The sequence below is a fragment of the Podarcis bocagei genome (genome assembly GCF_964188305.1).
Source record: "Podarcis bocagei genome assembly, chromosome: 6".
In the NCBI taxonomy this organism is placed as follows: Eukaryota; Metazoa; Chordata; class Lepidosauria; order Squamata; family Lacertidae; genus Podarcis; species Podarcis bocagei.
In genome coordinates, this window is record NC_138130.1 from 31,671,841 (window position 1) to 31,688,402 (window position 16,562).

At 43.2% G+C, this 16,562-nt stretch overlaps 1 protein-coding gene and 1 long non-coding RNA gene across 3 annotated transcripts in view; one reads left to right on the plus strand and one right to left on the minus strand.

Moving 5' to 3' along the window:
* The window catches only part of NPAS2 (neuronal PAS domain protein 2), a 106,093-nt gene that overhangs the window by 64,606 nt on the left and 24,925 nt on the right, over positions 1-16,562 (minus strand). The window lies entirely within an intron of this gene.
* LOC308589452 overlaps positions 1-16,562 on the plus strand; it is a 32,504-nt gene that overhangs the window by 977 nt on the left and 14,965 nt on the right. The window lies entirely within an intron of this gene.

The window sequence follows — 16,562 nt, forward strand, 5'->3', positions numbered from 1 at the left end:
TATATTTATCTGATTTTAGATGGCAAATATCCCCCCCAAAGCACACAAGCAATATGTCTGCTTCTTTTTCCTTATGGGAAAAGATTTGTTCATTGTAGATTGCATCAAGTCTTAGTCATGCTCAGACCATCAATGGACTTAAGTCCAATGAGTCTAGTCTCAGCATGACCCATTGGATTCAGTGGGGGCATCACACCCATTCAGTATTGCAGGATTTGATCTTTGACTTGCAGGTCCTGAAGGTCCGTTGACCAAGTTTTGATAAGTGCTGGCGTCAGGCCTTCCAATATTGGACAGTAAGATATTTAGCTATTAAGGGAGCTTGAATGAGACATGATGTAACCTCCCTCACATAGATAGTTATATGGGTTGTCTTCAATGGACCTAAGCTAGTCATAGAGCCATTAGTCTCTATAGGGGTAGACTGAGTAAAAGTTAGTTGAATACAACCCTATGAGGGAGATTCAACTCACAAGTCTTGTCAGTGGAAACCCTGCACAGGGAGTTCCATTTGTGCAATGGGGCTTTCCCCTTTCTCTCCCCTTGCACCCCACAAATTGATTCAGAGCAGCGGTTGGGAGAAGCCCCAGAACAGCGTATAGACAGAGGCAAGGAAAGTTCCATCTGAGAAGCTTGCCTTGACGGAACAATCAACATAGCTTGACACTGAATTCCACCCTGTGTCTTCAAATTAAGAGATGAAAATCTGAAGGCTAAATAAAAAATTAATATAATTCTGCCCTATATTTCACCACAATAGAACTATAATAGGACAAGTTCTAGTATATGAGATAAGAGTTCCACCAGGTGTAGCATCTATCCAGCTGGAGGTGTTATCTGCAAGCCCAAGCCCATGGATTAGTGTGAACTATAATTAGTAGGCAGACTGATGTTTACCCATATCACCTGTAGCCACAAACCCAGTTCAGTTCTGATTGTTCTTATTTTTATTAGATACTTGAGAAACATACAGGCAGACAATGAAATGTTACGGTCTGGTCTACAGGCAATCGAAGTCCCAGCTGAGGATGTCAGGACCAGGGGCAAGATGGCGGGGTGGGAGCAGGAACAAGAGTCCAGAAGCCGGGGGTCCAAGGGTCAGGAAGCAGGGAGTCAAGAAGCCAAGGTCCCAGGATCAGGAAGCAAGAAGCCAAAGGCAGCAAGGCAGGAAACGTGTTGCTGTGGCAAAGAGCCAAAGGGAAATGCTGACCTTATATCCCTTCCCGGCTCTTGCCACCAGGTGCAGTGAGTTACCAAGCGGCCTCACCTATGCAGCCGTGCCTTGCCTCTCCAGAACAAACTTAGGAAGGCCCCAGTCCTGCAAAGCCTTACTGGTCACAGGGCCTGGCTCCTGCACGCACTCCTGACATGAAAGGAAATCTGGACATGCAAACAGGTGGCACTAATGTTGTGGTGTTCATTTTGCAATTACTCTGAACAGCAGGCTCTTGTTAACATATCTGCAGCTATAATACCATCGCCACCATATATATGGCTCCACGGGGAAGGGCATAGTGGCAAACTAGACCAGGTCCATGTCCTGCAGGGACTTATTCCAATGGGACTTTCTCCCAAGTAAGTGTGTATAGGATTACTGACACAATTCAAGAAGCCATTTGTTCAGAAATGGAGCCTCCTTTTCGAAACATGCCTCAACTGAAGTTAATGGATGGGGTGTTGCTGTTTATTCCAGTAGGAGCCATGACAAGGCAGAAAACGACTTGGTGCTATTCAAAGCATAAGGTTATATGATGCCACACTCCCAGACCTATTTTGTGGTGCAAATAGGGCAGTTGATATATTTCTCACCTGCATTATTGTGTCCAACACTCCTTTTGGAAACTAATATATGATACAAATAAATTTAGTAGAAGCTGTATCATTTTAGGTTTACAACCTGAGTGGGCGGGTTGTTTTGTACACATTATTTAGTTAATGATGTTTAATTATTTCTTTTACCAGTTCAAAGGTTGCTGTTCACCACTGTGAAGTGGGGTTGGTTTTTTTACCCTTGCTTTAGAATGCTGACTGTAATCAGAATCAGATTAAACCCACAAAACACAAACACAAATCTCCTTTCTTCATTTGGCTGTGGCTCAACTTTTTTTTCCCTTTGTTGGAAATTACAAACAATGATTAAATTATCCTTTGGCACACTAAAATAAATGCCTGAGGGTATAAAGCATGAGGTTAAACAGGAGTGGAATAAAACTTTTTGTGTGGTGCCTGATGAAATTTTCCAAGTGTTGCACAACAAATAAAATGTAATTTATTCCTATTGTGTCAAGTATGGCCCCAAAAGTGCATGGAGTACTATTCACAGGCAAAACTAGCCAGAAATGGGCAGAGGCAGAAATGGGCAGATCAACAGATAACAGAGTAATCCAAACCCACTGGAATAAGAGAGTTTGGATTTGTCTGATTTTTGGCTTTCCTGACTTAGCCAAGGCTACACCGGCATAAATCGTTCACCCCAACTGAACTGGAGATATACTTGGGGCATAAGCCCCTCACCCCAGTTCTGCCGGGACTCAATTGGAAATTAAGCTGTATTCCTAAACCTGGGCCTGTGTATGAACACAGATGCACAGATGATATAGTGACTTGGGATCTGAGCTGGCACAGCTCATCACAACAGCAAACAGCTACACAACCAGGGTTTTCTCTACCAGGATAGCACTGTAGACAAATGAGAACAATCTGACAGAACCTGAGATGTCTAGGTAATTTGCTGGGCTAGAGACAAACAAAAGCTCAAATGCCTTTTCAGCTATGCTAAGTCTGTTTTGCAAGCACAAAAAGCACTAGTGAGGCTGTCAAAAACAAGGCACAGATTTGCCTCCAGGGAGATGAGTTATGTTGAGGCAGCCTACTTTATGAAGGCCAGTGGAGTTACCAGTTTAAAAAAATAAGAAGGTGTCTTTTTTTGTTTGTTTTTTAATGTTAGAGGAAGCATTCTCTCCCTTTAAGCTTGAGATAATGTGTTTTTAACACGATCAACTTACTCATTGTTTCCCAGTTAATTAATCAGAAAATAAATTACAAGCTAAAAGGGGGATTCTGTTATAATAATGGCATTATAACGCATCTTTTACCTTACGTTTAGCAACATGATATAAATACACAAAAGGTGCCATGTTGTTATTAGCTTTTCTGAAATCAGAGATCAAGCACTCCATTATCAGTGGGAAGAACCTATATTAGAACGAATCTTTTTTCTTTTCCAAAGTTGGCTGGTACAGTAGATGCTCATCGTTGCATGCTCAACACAGCCTAGGGCACCCTGCCATTCAAATCAAGAACAAGTTAACCTACCTAACTGGTAATTCTAGTCTCATTTGGGGAGATCAAATACTCATAATGAAAGAGTCTCTGCATTGTTGTCCCTGGCTTCTAGAATAAGGCTTCATATACTTGACAATATAAAGCTACACTTGTGAAATGCCACACCTTTGTTTAACTTGGGCTGCCCCCAGACTGCTTGTGTTTTGTGGGAGGGATTCAGTCGCATACTGGAAATATAGGTTTACGCAATTCATGTGGATTAAAGAGCTTTGTTGCCAAAATAAAAAATAAAATAAAAATCCACTTTTTAAGGAAACAGCAGTACAAAAGCTTCTTGAAGTTCAGAAAGTGATGGAGGGCACTAGGGGGCATTGATGCATGCTAGGGACTTTCTTGCTGAAAGTTCAGTCTTTTAAGCCATTATGCTATTTTAGATATCATATACTAGGGTATATGATTTTCCGTTCTCCCCAATTCAGATATATAAAATCTGAAAGAGCAGAACTTTGTCTTCCCTGTTCAACAGTTGGATGGTAGGGAGGAGGTGGCAGAATATGTGTTTTGACTGATATATCGCCCCCCCATAGATAAAAGGAATGCTCTGTGTAGCAACTCACATATCGCTGAATCAGCACAATCAAGCCTGCTTAAAACAAGATAATCATTCCATCCCAGTAGCCAATTGTGCTTGCTGTGTGGGATGGGCATGGCTGTAACATCTGTAATGCATTTAAGTTGCCATGGAACACTTACCATTGGGAGGCTCTTATCTAGATAAAGGTAAAGAACTCCTGGACGGTTAAGTTCAGTCAAACGTGACTGTGGGGTGTGGCACTCATCTCGCTTTTTAGGCTGAGGGAGCCAGCGTTTGTCCGCAGCTTTCTGGGTCATGTCGCCAGCCTGACTAAACCGCTTCTGGTGCAACGGAACACCGTGACGGAAACCAGAGCGCACAGGAATGCCATTTACCTTCCTGTCACACCTATTTATCTACTCGCACTGGTATGCTTTCAAACTGCTAGGTGGGCAGAAACTGGAACAGAGCAACTGGAAGCTCACCCCGCCGTGCGGATTAGAACTGCCGACCTTACAATCGGCAAGCCCAAGAAGCTCAATGGGTTCAGATCACAACGCCACCCATCATGGGTGACTAACTTGTAGCCCTTCATACATTGGATTTCAACTACCATAAGTCCCAGCCAGTGGTCAGGGATAATGGCAGTTGCAGTCAGCAATGTCTGGAGGCGCACAGATGATCCACCACTTTTCTAGAGCCTCCCCATAAGTAACACTAATATATATATATTTCACACCACTTATATACCACCTGATTTCAATTTAAATCTAAATGTTACAATATGTACATTGAGCCCCTTCTTTAGTGGGCAAATCAGTTAACATAACCTTCTGTGCTGCACTCAAAAAACCTTATATAGAGAGAAGATTCAGCTGTGGGGGGACGACGACTACCCTGTTTTTTAGCTCTGAAAAGATTAGTGGAAGTGCTTTCCCCTTGAATTCAGCCTTGGCTCCTTTGTGAATTTGTAACTCTTAATTATGGCGTGTAGAACAAAGCATTTGTTAAGTAAATTAATATGAAACAGCCCTGCTCTTACAGGCATCAAGAGATTCACAGTATACATTTTGGTTTTTAGTTTTTCATAGGACAAGGGATCTATCTTCCCCAATATTGCCACTTGACATTCAAGGTTTGAATGGCCCAAGCAATCATCCGGATCTATGTATAGCAAGTGTTCAATTGCTTTTTAAACAAAAGGACATCTCAAGCACTTGAACTGCAGGGTACAGTGTGTTTTCAGCACAGAACTGTTGTGTGTTCTGATTCTTGAATGATACACTACACGAGGAGGAGGAAGGCAGGTACAGCTCACACTGCTGTGTTCCTGTTCATGCTCGAGTTCGTGCAAATGTTTAACCACAAATGTGACAGAAGTGTACAAAATATTCACTAGATTTTGAAATCTGGCAAATGTCCAGGGCTTGCTTGTTGAGAGAAAGCTTCACTGGAGGAGAGGGCCCAAACTGTCTATGATGCAAGGAGCATGCATGTTTCTGAGTACGTAAAAAGCAACTGTGCAAAAGCCTCAGAACCATGGGATGGGATTGAAAAATAAACGTTTCTGTTTTTTTCTCTCCCTGCCAGTGCTCCTGACCCCACTTTCTGAAGCTGCTATTACCATTTCAAAGGAAGCTCCATTGAAATCTACATTTGTCAGGTGCTGAGCATAATGTAGGCTCGCCATCTCTTTGTTCCTGGAAGAGATGCTGTGTCTTCAACAAGTAACAAAAGACAGAACTTCAAACAGGTGGTGCAGTGAGGATCTCTACCCATTGTGAATTCCCCTAAATCTTATACAGCTTTGATCAGACACTGCACCACACAGTAGCAGGTCTTCCTGCAGATTAGGTAAGGTCTCAGAATGAGGTTTTTTTCTTTAAGATGCAAAGAAGACTGTGAAGAAAAGGCATGCTGAGCTGAAGTTTTATTCCAATGAATGCATGCTTAGATTAGGGGTAGTGAACTTTTTTCAGCCAGAGGGCTGCATGCATGCCAGAGACAAAAGTGGGCAGAACATTGCACTGGAGATTGCACATTCTGCTGATGGGATGTGGGTTTCCATTGTAAAAACAGCTCTTTTTGCTGGGGGGTTGGACTAGTTTAACCTTGGGGTCCCTTGCAGCTCTACAATTCTATGATTATCGTGTCTAGATGTGTCATTAAATGTGTCTTGGCATTGAAGTTTTCATGTATGTGCAGACAGCATCAGCAAGAAGGATACAGTGTACCTCGGGTTACATACGCTTCAGGTTACAGACTCCACTAACCCAGAAATATTACCTTGGGTTAATAACGTTGCTTCAGGATGAGAACAGAAATCGCGCAGCAGCAGCGCGCCGGCAGCAGGAGGCCCCATTAGCTAAAGTGGTGCTTCAGGTTAAGAACAGTTTCAGGTTAAGAACAGACCTCCAGAATGAATTAAGTTCTTAACCCAAGGTACCACTGTATTTATGAAGGACACAGAAGGCATGGAGAGGCAATTTAACTATTTCCTCCCATGCTGCAGCCCTAAGGACTATTGCTCTTCTGAGGTCAATTCCTAATTTGCTTTGGAAAGAGCCTCCTCTGTTAACATTTCAAAGGGGTGGTTTTCATAAGGACCACAACAGGTGTGGAAAGGGTTGAACTCTCCATCTGCTGTGGCCCTGATTATTGTCAACTGCCCCAATGAATGCTATTTGCATTTAAAACAACAACAGCACGCCAGCACACTGGATGCAAAGATACATTTAACACCACGTCTGGCTTGCCCTTAGAAATGCTTGTAAGGAAAAAGAAAAAGAAAACCTTTTGGAGCAGCACTATAATCTCCATCTGTTACTGCTATTCAGAGACTGTGCATAAGATGAGTTATTTCCACTATGCTAACACATATATCTGTCTGACCAGCAGCTTAATTTTAGCACGTATTCTGTAAAAGTGTTCCATTTATCTATTTATTTATTCGATATAAAAATTCTGTCAATGTTCTACTTCTGCCTGTGTCTCCATCTGTTCATGAAGATCCACAAATACCATTTGGACACAATTTCAGATGCAATGTTCAGAACTGGGCTCTATCAGTACTTGACATCCTGATCTGATGTATATTGTTGCAGTCTGAATCACTAGTGGGAACAAGCAGGCACAACAGGTCAATCAGTAAAACAGACAGTTGGCCCACCTGTATCTTCTCAAAAACTAGCAACTATTTAGTAAACTAGGAACAATTGAAATAGCATGTATGCACAACTGCAGCATCAACCTCAGAACATCTGTGGGTCCTTGTGCTTTGGGTTCAGGCTGAGACTAATAATGGCAATTGAACTGATTTTCAGGGTCAGCTCAGCCTCTACAGCTCACTGTTCCATTAGCAAACTCTTGTCTGTTTCCCGCATTATACAGTAACAAGTGTACACTTGAAAGGGGAGTGTACACCCAAAAAAGCATACTAAGGGATTCTTACAGCTGTGGCAAACAGAGGAGTAGATCACAGTATACAGAACAGCAACACAACAAAACAGCAAAAACATAACAAAAAGGACTTACTGTTGATAAGTGTTCACTTTAGAAAAAATTCCATTGTGTGGGAATCCTTAAAATCACGGAGTTTACAAAATGTGGTTGCCAATTCCACACACTTAACAAAGCATAAGTCTTTGGAGATCTCTGGGGCACAAGCTACGTGAATGAATCTTCCCTGAAGAGGAGTTCCAAGTTTGCAAGTAGTTGCTTCCCATTGCTTGCCTTCCTCCCATAGAGTGCAGATGGCATTGAACTTGGATTGTCAGAAGACACTAAGAAATGCCCTGCCTGATCACGACAAAGGTCCCACCTGGTCTAGCATCCTGTTCTCAGTGGCCCACCAGATGCCTAGGGGATATTTGCAAGCAGGTCCTGAAGGCAATAGTATTTTCTTCACTTGTGACTTCCAGCAACTGGCACACAGAGTCATACTGCTTCTGGCACTGGGGGTAGAACATAGCCATTGATAACACTATCCTACATGAATTTGTATAATCCTCTGTCAGAGTTGTACTGTGCTGAAGCCTTCTGTATTGTGTCACAGCATTTAAAGATAAATTGCAGGGCAGGCAGATTTCAGTGAAATAGTTTTGGCTGCATTGCACATCTCTATTAGGTATTTGGCATTATTATTATTATTATTATTATTATTATTATTATTATTATTATTAATAAAAGTTGTATACCAACCTATACCCGCAGGTCTCAGGGCAGTTCACAGGATAAAATCACAATATAAAAACACAAAATGCATAATCAAAATAAAAACAAAAGCAACCCAATAACGCACACCCCCAAATACATTTTGAAGGGGCATTGGATGACATCAGCTGTTTCGGAATAATGATGGGGTAAACGGTGTTCTCTCTCCACCTCCCCATAGCTCCTTTCCTGTTTCTGTCAGCTGTTGATATTTCTAGAGCACATTGCCAGAATGTGGTACTAAGGCTATGAAGATTATCTTTGATGACAAGACAAGTGATAGAGCAACTATTCTAGTGTTTGTTGGCTATTCTGAAAGCTCAGTAAATAACTTTAGGCTTCAGCTACTTTGTCAACCTACTTTGTCAGATGTGTGAAGTGCTGTCCTCAATTGGCAGGTGTGTGTGTGTGTGTGTGTGTGTGTGTGTGTGTGTGTGTGTAAAGGGGTGGGGAACCTAATGTCACATTTCCTCCTGGGCAACCAGTCATGGACAGAGCCAGAGGCAAATGTGAGCAGGACAACAAATGTAAATCTGACCCTTGTATAATAAGCTAGTTTCTGCACAAACACCGCTCTCCAACCTCCATTCAGACAAGCAAGAGATATTATCAGAGCTTGAGGAGACATTTCTCCAAGGCAAATCTGTTCAAGGAGGATGTGAAGAAGGGTCAGTGAGGGATGTGGCTGAGGAGAGTTTGTGGCCACATATACAGGAGCCTGCCTGGTATCAATGGGCAGTGTAAGTGTTGCCTCACCAAAGGATAAATTTCTTGAAAAGTTCAAACATGGCACTTCTAAAAATTCTGGTTCTACTACAGATTTAAGTAGTCCAGACGGCACATGTGATGTGAGGCAATCCTTCAAGTAAACTGACAAAGAGGTCAGAGGGCAATGAGATGCAGAAAACTACAGCCATGGTGTTTATGTAATTAACAGCTGTTGTTCACAACAAACATTTGTGCTGGTATTGCAGACATCCTACCATGATAAGCCGTTGAGTAAGTATAGTGTGATAAATTCATGGAGTCCGTTCATTCCACAAGTGATAGCACTGAACTTCTTGGTATATTGCAATTCAGTGGTTTCATGGTGTTTTTCGGCAATTGTCCTGCTCATTTGAGCAGCAGACTGGGGAAGTGTAAGGCTGGTGTGGGTGCCTCACTCCATTTTCACAAAAGTTCTTCGATCGTGGTGATTTCTTGGCATTTTGGCACCTTCCCAGCCCTCTCCCCTCTGAAAACATCAGTAAATGTTTTTTGATGCCAAAGCGTGAGTCAGTGTCAAATTAATTTGTAATTGCACACTCTACAATGCAGAGAGAGAGGCAGAACGATTAGTCACCTCCTTTTCTGTCAAATACAACTGAATATGTAGTGAAAGAAGTCCATTAAAAAATGTGGGCATTGCAGCTAACAGAGTCTGATGCAGCTTGCCCTAACCCTCACAGTGCCCTTTTCACGTTTCATTTCTGCTACCACTGAAATTCCTTCCTTTGAAATGCTTGTTCCTAATCCCAAACAACTCCAGTGAGTCAGGTCATGAAGGAGACAGATCACTGTTATTAGGAACATGTTTATTTATAACAAGCAATAAGACAACAAGATGTGACAAGCTGCACTTTACCGAAGGTCTAATGTATTGCCTCGGGTGAGTTACGAGGCACAGGATGGAGTGCAGAAGCCTTTCATTTCCTTGCCGCCACCCCAAAAATGCAGGAAGCTTTTAGGAAAGGTGTTGCCATTAACATCTGCTGCTGTGATTGGCTGTAAACAAGATTAGAACACGTTTGTTCCTCCTTGTGATGTCAGGAATAGCACAGTACTGGAATCTAAGGAAATGGAAGCACAGGCAAAAGGTAAAGGACGCCTGGACAGTTAAGTCCAGTCAAAGGCGACTATGGGGTTGCGGCGCTCATCTCGCTTCAGGTCGAGGGAGCTGCCGTTTGTCCACAGACAGTTTTCTGGGCCATGTAGCCAGCATGACTAAACCACTACTGGCGCATGGAGGACCGTGACGAGTGCCAGAGCACATGGAAATGCTATTTACCTTCCCGCCGCGACAGTACCTATTTATCTACTTGCACTGGCATGCTTTCAAACTGCTAGGTGGGCAGGAGCTGGGATAGAGCAACGGGAGCTCACCCCGTCGCAGGGATTCGAACCACCGATGTTCCGATCAGCAAGCCCAAGAGGCTCAGTGGTTTAGACCATAGCACCACCCACATCCCAAAATGGAAGCATAGGGACCTGTCTTACACTGAGTCACACCATTGATCCATATAACTCTGTAGGGTTTTTTGAAGTCCCACCCCATCAAGTCGTGTATAAATTTTATGAAATAATAATTTATTATTATTATTATTATTATTATTATTATTATTATTATTATTATTACACTGACTGGCAGCAGCTCTCCATATTTTCTGGCTGGAGACATGTCAGAGGCTTAATGCTGTCTAGCTGGCATAGATAAGACTCCGGGCTCCCAGCCTGTTCCAAACTATTTGATTTATTTGGCAAAGTTCAAACGTACATCTCCAGCGTTTCAATTAGCGTCCTTCCCCTTGTTGCGCAGATGCCGCCTCTAAACTTTCTTCTTCCTTTTCCGCACCCAGCATGCAAGTCTGCGAAAACTCCTCCCCTGACTTCCTCTGTGTACAGAATGACTTGTTCCAGGCTCATCCTCCTCCCCCTCTACGTCAGACCCACTGTCAGACGACAAGCTGCTGATAATCTCTTTAGGCTCTCTATAACTGCTGGTTTCTGTCCTTTCATCTTTTCCCGTTTGCCTCTCCCTGACAAGACATTCCCAACCCTACCCTGCTGGGGATTGAACCCAACCCTTCCCCTTGCAAAACAGATGCTCTGCCACTAAGGGCCATGTGACATTTTGGTGGATCCACCCTTCACATTTGAAAAAACAAATATTTTATGTACGTATGCTATTTACAATCAATCTGACTGCAATGCACACACACGTGCACACACACACACAGAGTAAAGACAAGCCCTAAGTTTCTGCTACATAGCTGGACAGGACACACAGATCTTAGTCTGACGGTCACATGCCACGTTTTTAGGTATATGGTAAACGTCACAGGTCTACACTGAAAACATTTCAGGTAACACACAGCCAACATGGAACTGGAAACATGTATAATACAGGTGTACTTCTCAGAGAGGCCCAAAGGATATATATTCAGTGGGCTCTCATCATTCGCCTTTTTATAGCCATGGGAGCACTATGGGATTGAAGTCACAGGCCAGGCTGTCCAGCCCCGCCCTCACCAGCTACACATTGAGCATTAAGAAGAAAAGGATGCTATGTGTGCAGGGCAATCGGGATTTGTTTTTTGCAAGAAATTATGGTTTCATTTCCAGAAGTATGGAGGGCTGCACAGCGAACCTTTCTTTCTAATGTAGGGTGGTACCAGGGGCATGGCCAGTGGCACATCAGAATCAGGGATATGGCCAGCGCGCATGACCATACTCTTCTCTCACGCACTCAGTGAATGCACAAGGAGCTGAACTGTGTATGAGCTCCTCTATCAAGTGCATCAGCTCCTTGTTGAGAATATATTGTTGAGTATATACTCAGTGGCAACACAGGTTTGCCTTATCATCATCATCATCATCATCACCACCACTGTGTAATGTGTGAAATGGCATTAAGCAGAACATATCCATTGTCGCCCACCAACAAGGAGCTTGTGAAAGTGTATTGGACTTAGTCAGCGTTCATAGGACCGTGAAAAGCAAAGGCATGCATTCTAACATTATGAGGGGCACATCACAGGAGTTTGTTCCAAGAGGATCTCAGAAAAGCCTTTGCTAATTTGCCTGCGTTGATTGTCATACAGGCATGCAGGGTTTCATTTGTTTATTACCTATTTGCAGCTGCCCTTAGAACAACAGTGACAACCTGAAAAGGCCCTATTAAGTTCAACAACAATCTGGAAAACCAAACCACTTACTTTCTATTCCTCCTCATCGCAATGTCTTTGTTTCTATTCTGAACAATTCATTTTTCTGACTTTGTAAGAAAAAAAAAGACTGATGGGGTTTCTTCAGCAAGTAGGCACACTTTTTTTTAGCTTATGATTTAGTTTTTTAACATTTATGTCTTGCATTGAGTTTTCATTGGGTTCTGGTTGCCCCAGATTCCTCCCAATTACTTCCCTCCTCAGATCTCCCACAACATTCATTCCTCTCCAGATCCTCTTCAATTAATTATCCCCACACACCCACACAAAAAAACAACATCCCAGTGTTCTTTTCCTTACTCACACCAGGATTGTATTTCTTCATACTTTAGCCTTACAGCCAAATATTTAGTTAGTTCTTTGAATACAGTTGTGATTTCTTATTTCTGTAATTGTCTCTTGGCTCTTTCCTTAGCCCATTTTCTTTTTCTTCTTGGATTTGACTTCTGGCCATTTCCCTCCTTCCCCTCATTCCTCTGGATGGTTCCCTCTCCCAAACCCCAAGTCCAGTTTCCAAAAATTCCTCCCCTTCTTTGACTTGTAACTTCCCCAAGCCCCTGTTTTACTGGGCCTTTCCATCTCCTACTTTTCAAGTCCTGTGCTCTCTTGGATAAGAGGAATTTGGTCAATGGCAGCCAGAGGCCCTTAAGCCCAGAGCAGTCCTAGATTCTTCTGCTCCTCCTTTCTTACATCAGCCAATCGTTAACAGAAACTTCAGTGCCACTGCCACAAATGTTATCACCTAAGGCTGCTATAATATATATTTGCATTACTTCCGGGTTTCAATCCAGAGATACCCAAGCAAGAAAGGACACCATAACAAAGCCAGCCACATGATTAGTGATATAATATAGATGCACAATAGTAACTGCATTCGGATCCAGAGTTAAATAGTCATTTGCAATGGAGCCAAGGGATCAGTCTTATGAGTCACAATGTGTCTTGTTTGCTCTCCCAAGATGGCACCCTGCTCTGAGATGTTTCAGAAATTAGTAGCAAATGCTTGCAATAGTGTTTCTATATAATTAGTATGACGTACAAATTCACTGTTGTTGTTGGAATCTGATTGGATTTAATCTATGATGAAAATGAAGACAGGATGTATGAAACTGTTCAAATTCTGACTCTAGGCCAACTCTGTCTTCTACCAGTCTTTTGTTCAGACCAGCTTTGATTTTGGAAATAAGATAAATGTGTACACATGATGCCTACATCCTGTGCTCTTTTAAAACAAAGTGTTGCCCTGGATCTATTTAGTGCTTTACTTGATATATTTATATAAATAACTAACTCCGGGCTCAGGGGAACAGCTGGAAAGGCTGAAATAGTCTTAATCTGTATAGTCTTTAAAAGGCCAGTACAGAAAGAATTAAGTTTGTAAAATCCAGGAATGATTTGATTGCACCCAAAATTATTTGGGAGACAGTTTAACCCCTCGCCACTCTGACTAATGCCAGCTGCTGGACACTAGGAAAGCAGTTCTTAAGTACTTGAAATAAAGGATGCAGCTGACATGACATGATGCCAGTATTGCAGCCAAGCTGCAGCAGTGAGGAAATCAAATGCATCCAATCTGATGAGAGGAGTAAAAAAAACTTATATCCACAACTAACATTAGCTATTAGTAGGTCGAATGTTTCAAATGTAAACCCCACCCCATTGGTTTTAATTTATCTATGTTTTTGTTTGTTTATAAGCTGCTTTGGGTGGCTTTGGGGAAGATAATGTGAGTAACAAATTTAAATAATAATAATAAATAATAGCCTCAGTGGAATCAGGATTGCACTTTAATACATTGAGCATTTATCTTCATTTGTTTGCAGGGATATTGGAGATCACCATTGGCTACTAAATGAGCATTCAGTCTGAACTGAATCAAAGAATACTTTCTCCCTCATTAGTACATTTCACCTTGAGACAACAAGGTCCAGAGTGTGGCCCAGGCATCCCCAACCTTTGGCCCTCCAGATGTTTTGGACTACAGTTCCCATCATCCCTGACCATTGGTCCTGTTAGCTAGGGATCATGGGAGTTGTAGGCCAAAACATCTGGAGGGCCACAGATTGGGGGTGCCTGGTGTGGCCTGACACATGCTTTGGAGCAGTGACATGTTGGGAGAGCCCCACAGCCGTCATGGCAGCCATGAATTCCTGAGCCACCCCAGAGCCAGTTGCCTTGGCATGGATGTTGAACTCCCCCAAAACCAGCAGCCTGGAAGTCCTCAACACCACCTCTGAGACCAGATCTATTAGCTCAGGCAGGGAGACTGCTGGACAGCAAGGTGGTAAACCAGCAGAAAATCTAATCTGTCCCAACTGCCCAATGCCAAACATACACTCGAGATACCCCCACAACTGGACAGAGAGCCTGGAGAGAGAGAGAGAGAGAGAGAGAGAGAGAGAGAGAGAGAATCTCCACAGACCACTGCAACTCCCCCTCCTCCACCCTCAAGTCTGCCCTGATGCTGCACCAAGTACACAAGTGGGCACAGCTGGGTAAGACCAACTCCACCCTGCTCACCCACCCAGGTCTCAGTGATACAGACCAGATCGGCTGCCTCATTCAATGACTCAGTTCCCTGCCCAGAGTAGTATATAATTAGTAAATGACAGTATGTATTGGAAGCAAGGGAACACTTAGCTACTTTAAATCAATTCAAATCTCCAGGGCCTGATGAGCTGCACCCAAGGATACTAGAGGAGCTTGCAGATGTAACTGCAGAGCCTCTACCTTTGAGAATTTGTAGGCAACAGGTCAGGTCCCTGCAGACAGGAGGCAGGCAATTGTTGTCCCCATCTTCAAAAAAGGGAAAAAAGAAGACCCAGGTAACTACCAACTGGTGAGCTTGACATCAATACCAGGAAAGGTCCTAGAACAGGTAATTAAATGGTCGGTCCCTGAGCACTTAAAAAAAGATGCTGTGATTACATGGGTTTCTCAAAAACAAGCCATGTGAGAAGAATCTAATTTCTTCTTTTTTAATAGAGTTACAAGTTTGGTGGATCAGGGGAATGCTGTAGACATAGGTTATCTTGATTTCAGTAAAGCTGAAAGTCCCCCAATATATTACTGTGAGGAAACTGGTAAAATATGGGCTGGACAAGGTAACTATTAGGTGAATTTGTAGCTGATTGCCTGATGGAACCCAAAGAGTGTACATTATTGGTTCCTCGTCAACTTGAAAAAAAGTGAAGGCATGAGGTGCCACAAGGTTCTGTCCTGGACCTGTTGTGGTTCAACGTTTTCATAAATGACTTGGATGAAGGAATTTTTGCAGATGGCATTAAACTGGGAGGAGAAACTAATGCCACAGAAGACACAATTGGGATTCAAAATGAAATTAACAGACTGGAGAACTGGGCCCAAACAAACAATATGAACTTCAATAGAGACAAATGTTCTGCACTTAGGCAGGAAGAACCAGATGCACAAATACAAAATGGGGGCCACCTGGCTTACTAGCAGTACATGTGGAATGGATCTAGAGGTCATAGTGGACCACTAGCTTAACAGTGTGATGCAGCAGCAAAAAAGAAAGCTACTGCTATTTTAGACTGCATCAACAGAAGTCTAGTGTTCAGGTCAAGGGAAGCAATAAAAAGGTAAAGGTACCCCTGCCCGTACAGACCAGTCTTGACAGATTCTAGGGTTGTGCGCCCATCTCACTCAAGAGGCTGGGGGCCAGCGCTGTCCAGAGACACTTCCGGGTCACGTGGCCAACGTGACAAAGCTGCATCTGGCGAGCCAGAGCCGCACACGGAAACGCTGTTTACCTTCCCGCCAGTAAGCGGTCCCTATTTATCTACTTGTACCCGGGGGTGCTTTCGAACTGCTAGGTTGGCAAGCGCTGGGACCGAGCAACGGGAGCGTACCCCGCCACGGGGATTTGAACCGCCAACCTTTCGATCAGCAAGCCCTAGGCGCTGAGGCTTTTACCCACAGCGCCACCCGCGTCCCTAGCTTAACAGTGTGATGCAGCAGCAAAAAAGAAAGCTACTGCTATTTTAGACTGCATCAACAGAAGTCTAGTGTTCAGGTCAAGGGAAGCAATAGTACCACTCAATTCTGCCAGTCAGACCACACCTGGAGTACTGTGTCCAGTTCTGGGCACCACAATTTAAGAAGGATGCTGACAAGCTGGAATGTGTGCAGAGCAAGGCAACCAAGATGATCAAGGGTCTGGAAACAAAACCTGGAACAGTTGAGGGAACTGAGTATGTTTAGCCTGGAAAAGAGAAGACTGGGAGGAGATATGATAGCCATCTTCAAATATCTAAAAGGCTGCCACATGGAAGGTAGAGCAAGTTTGTTTTCTTCTCCTCTGGAGGATAGGGCTCAAACCAATGACTTCAGGTTACAAGAAAGGAGATTCTGACTTAAGATCAGGAAGTACTTCTGACAGTAATAGCTGCTTGACAGTGGAAAGGACTGCCAAGGGAGGTGGTAGATTCTCATTCCTTGGCGGTTTTAAGCAGAGGTTGGATGGTAATCTGTCATGGATGCTTTTA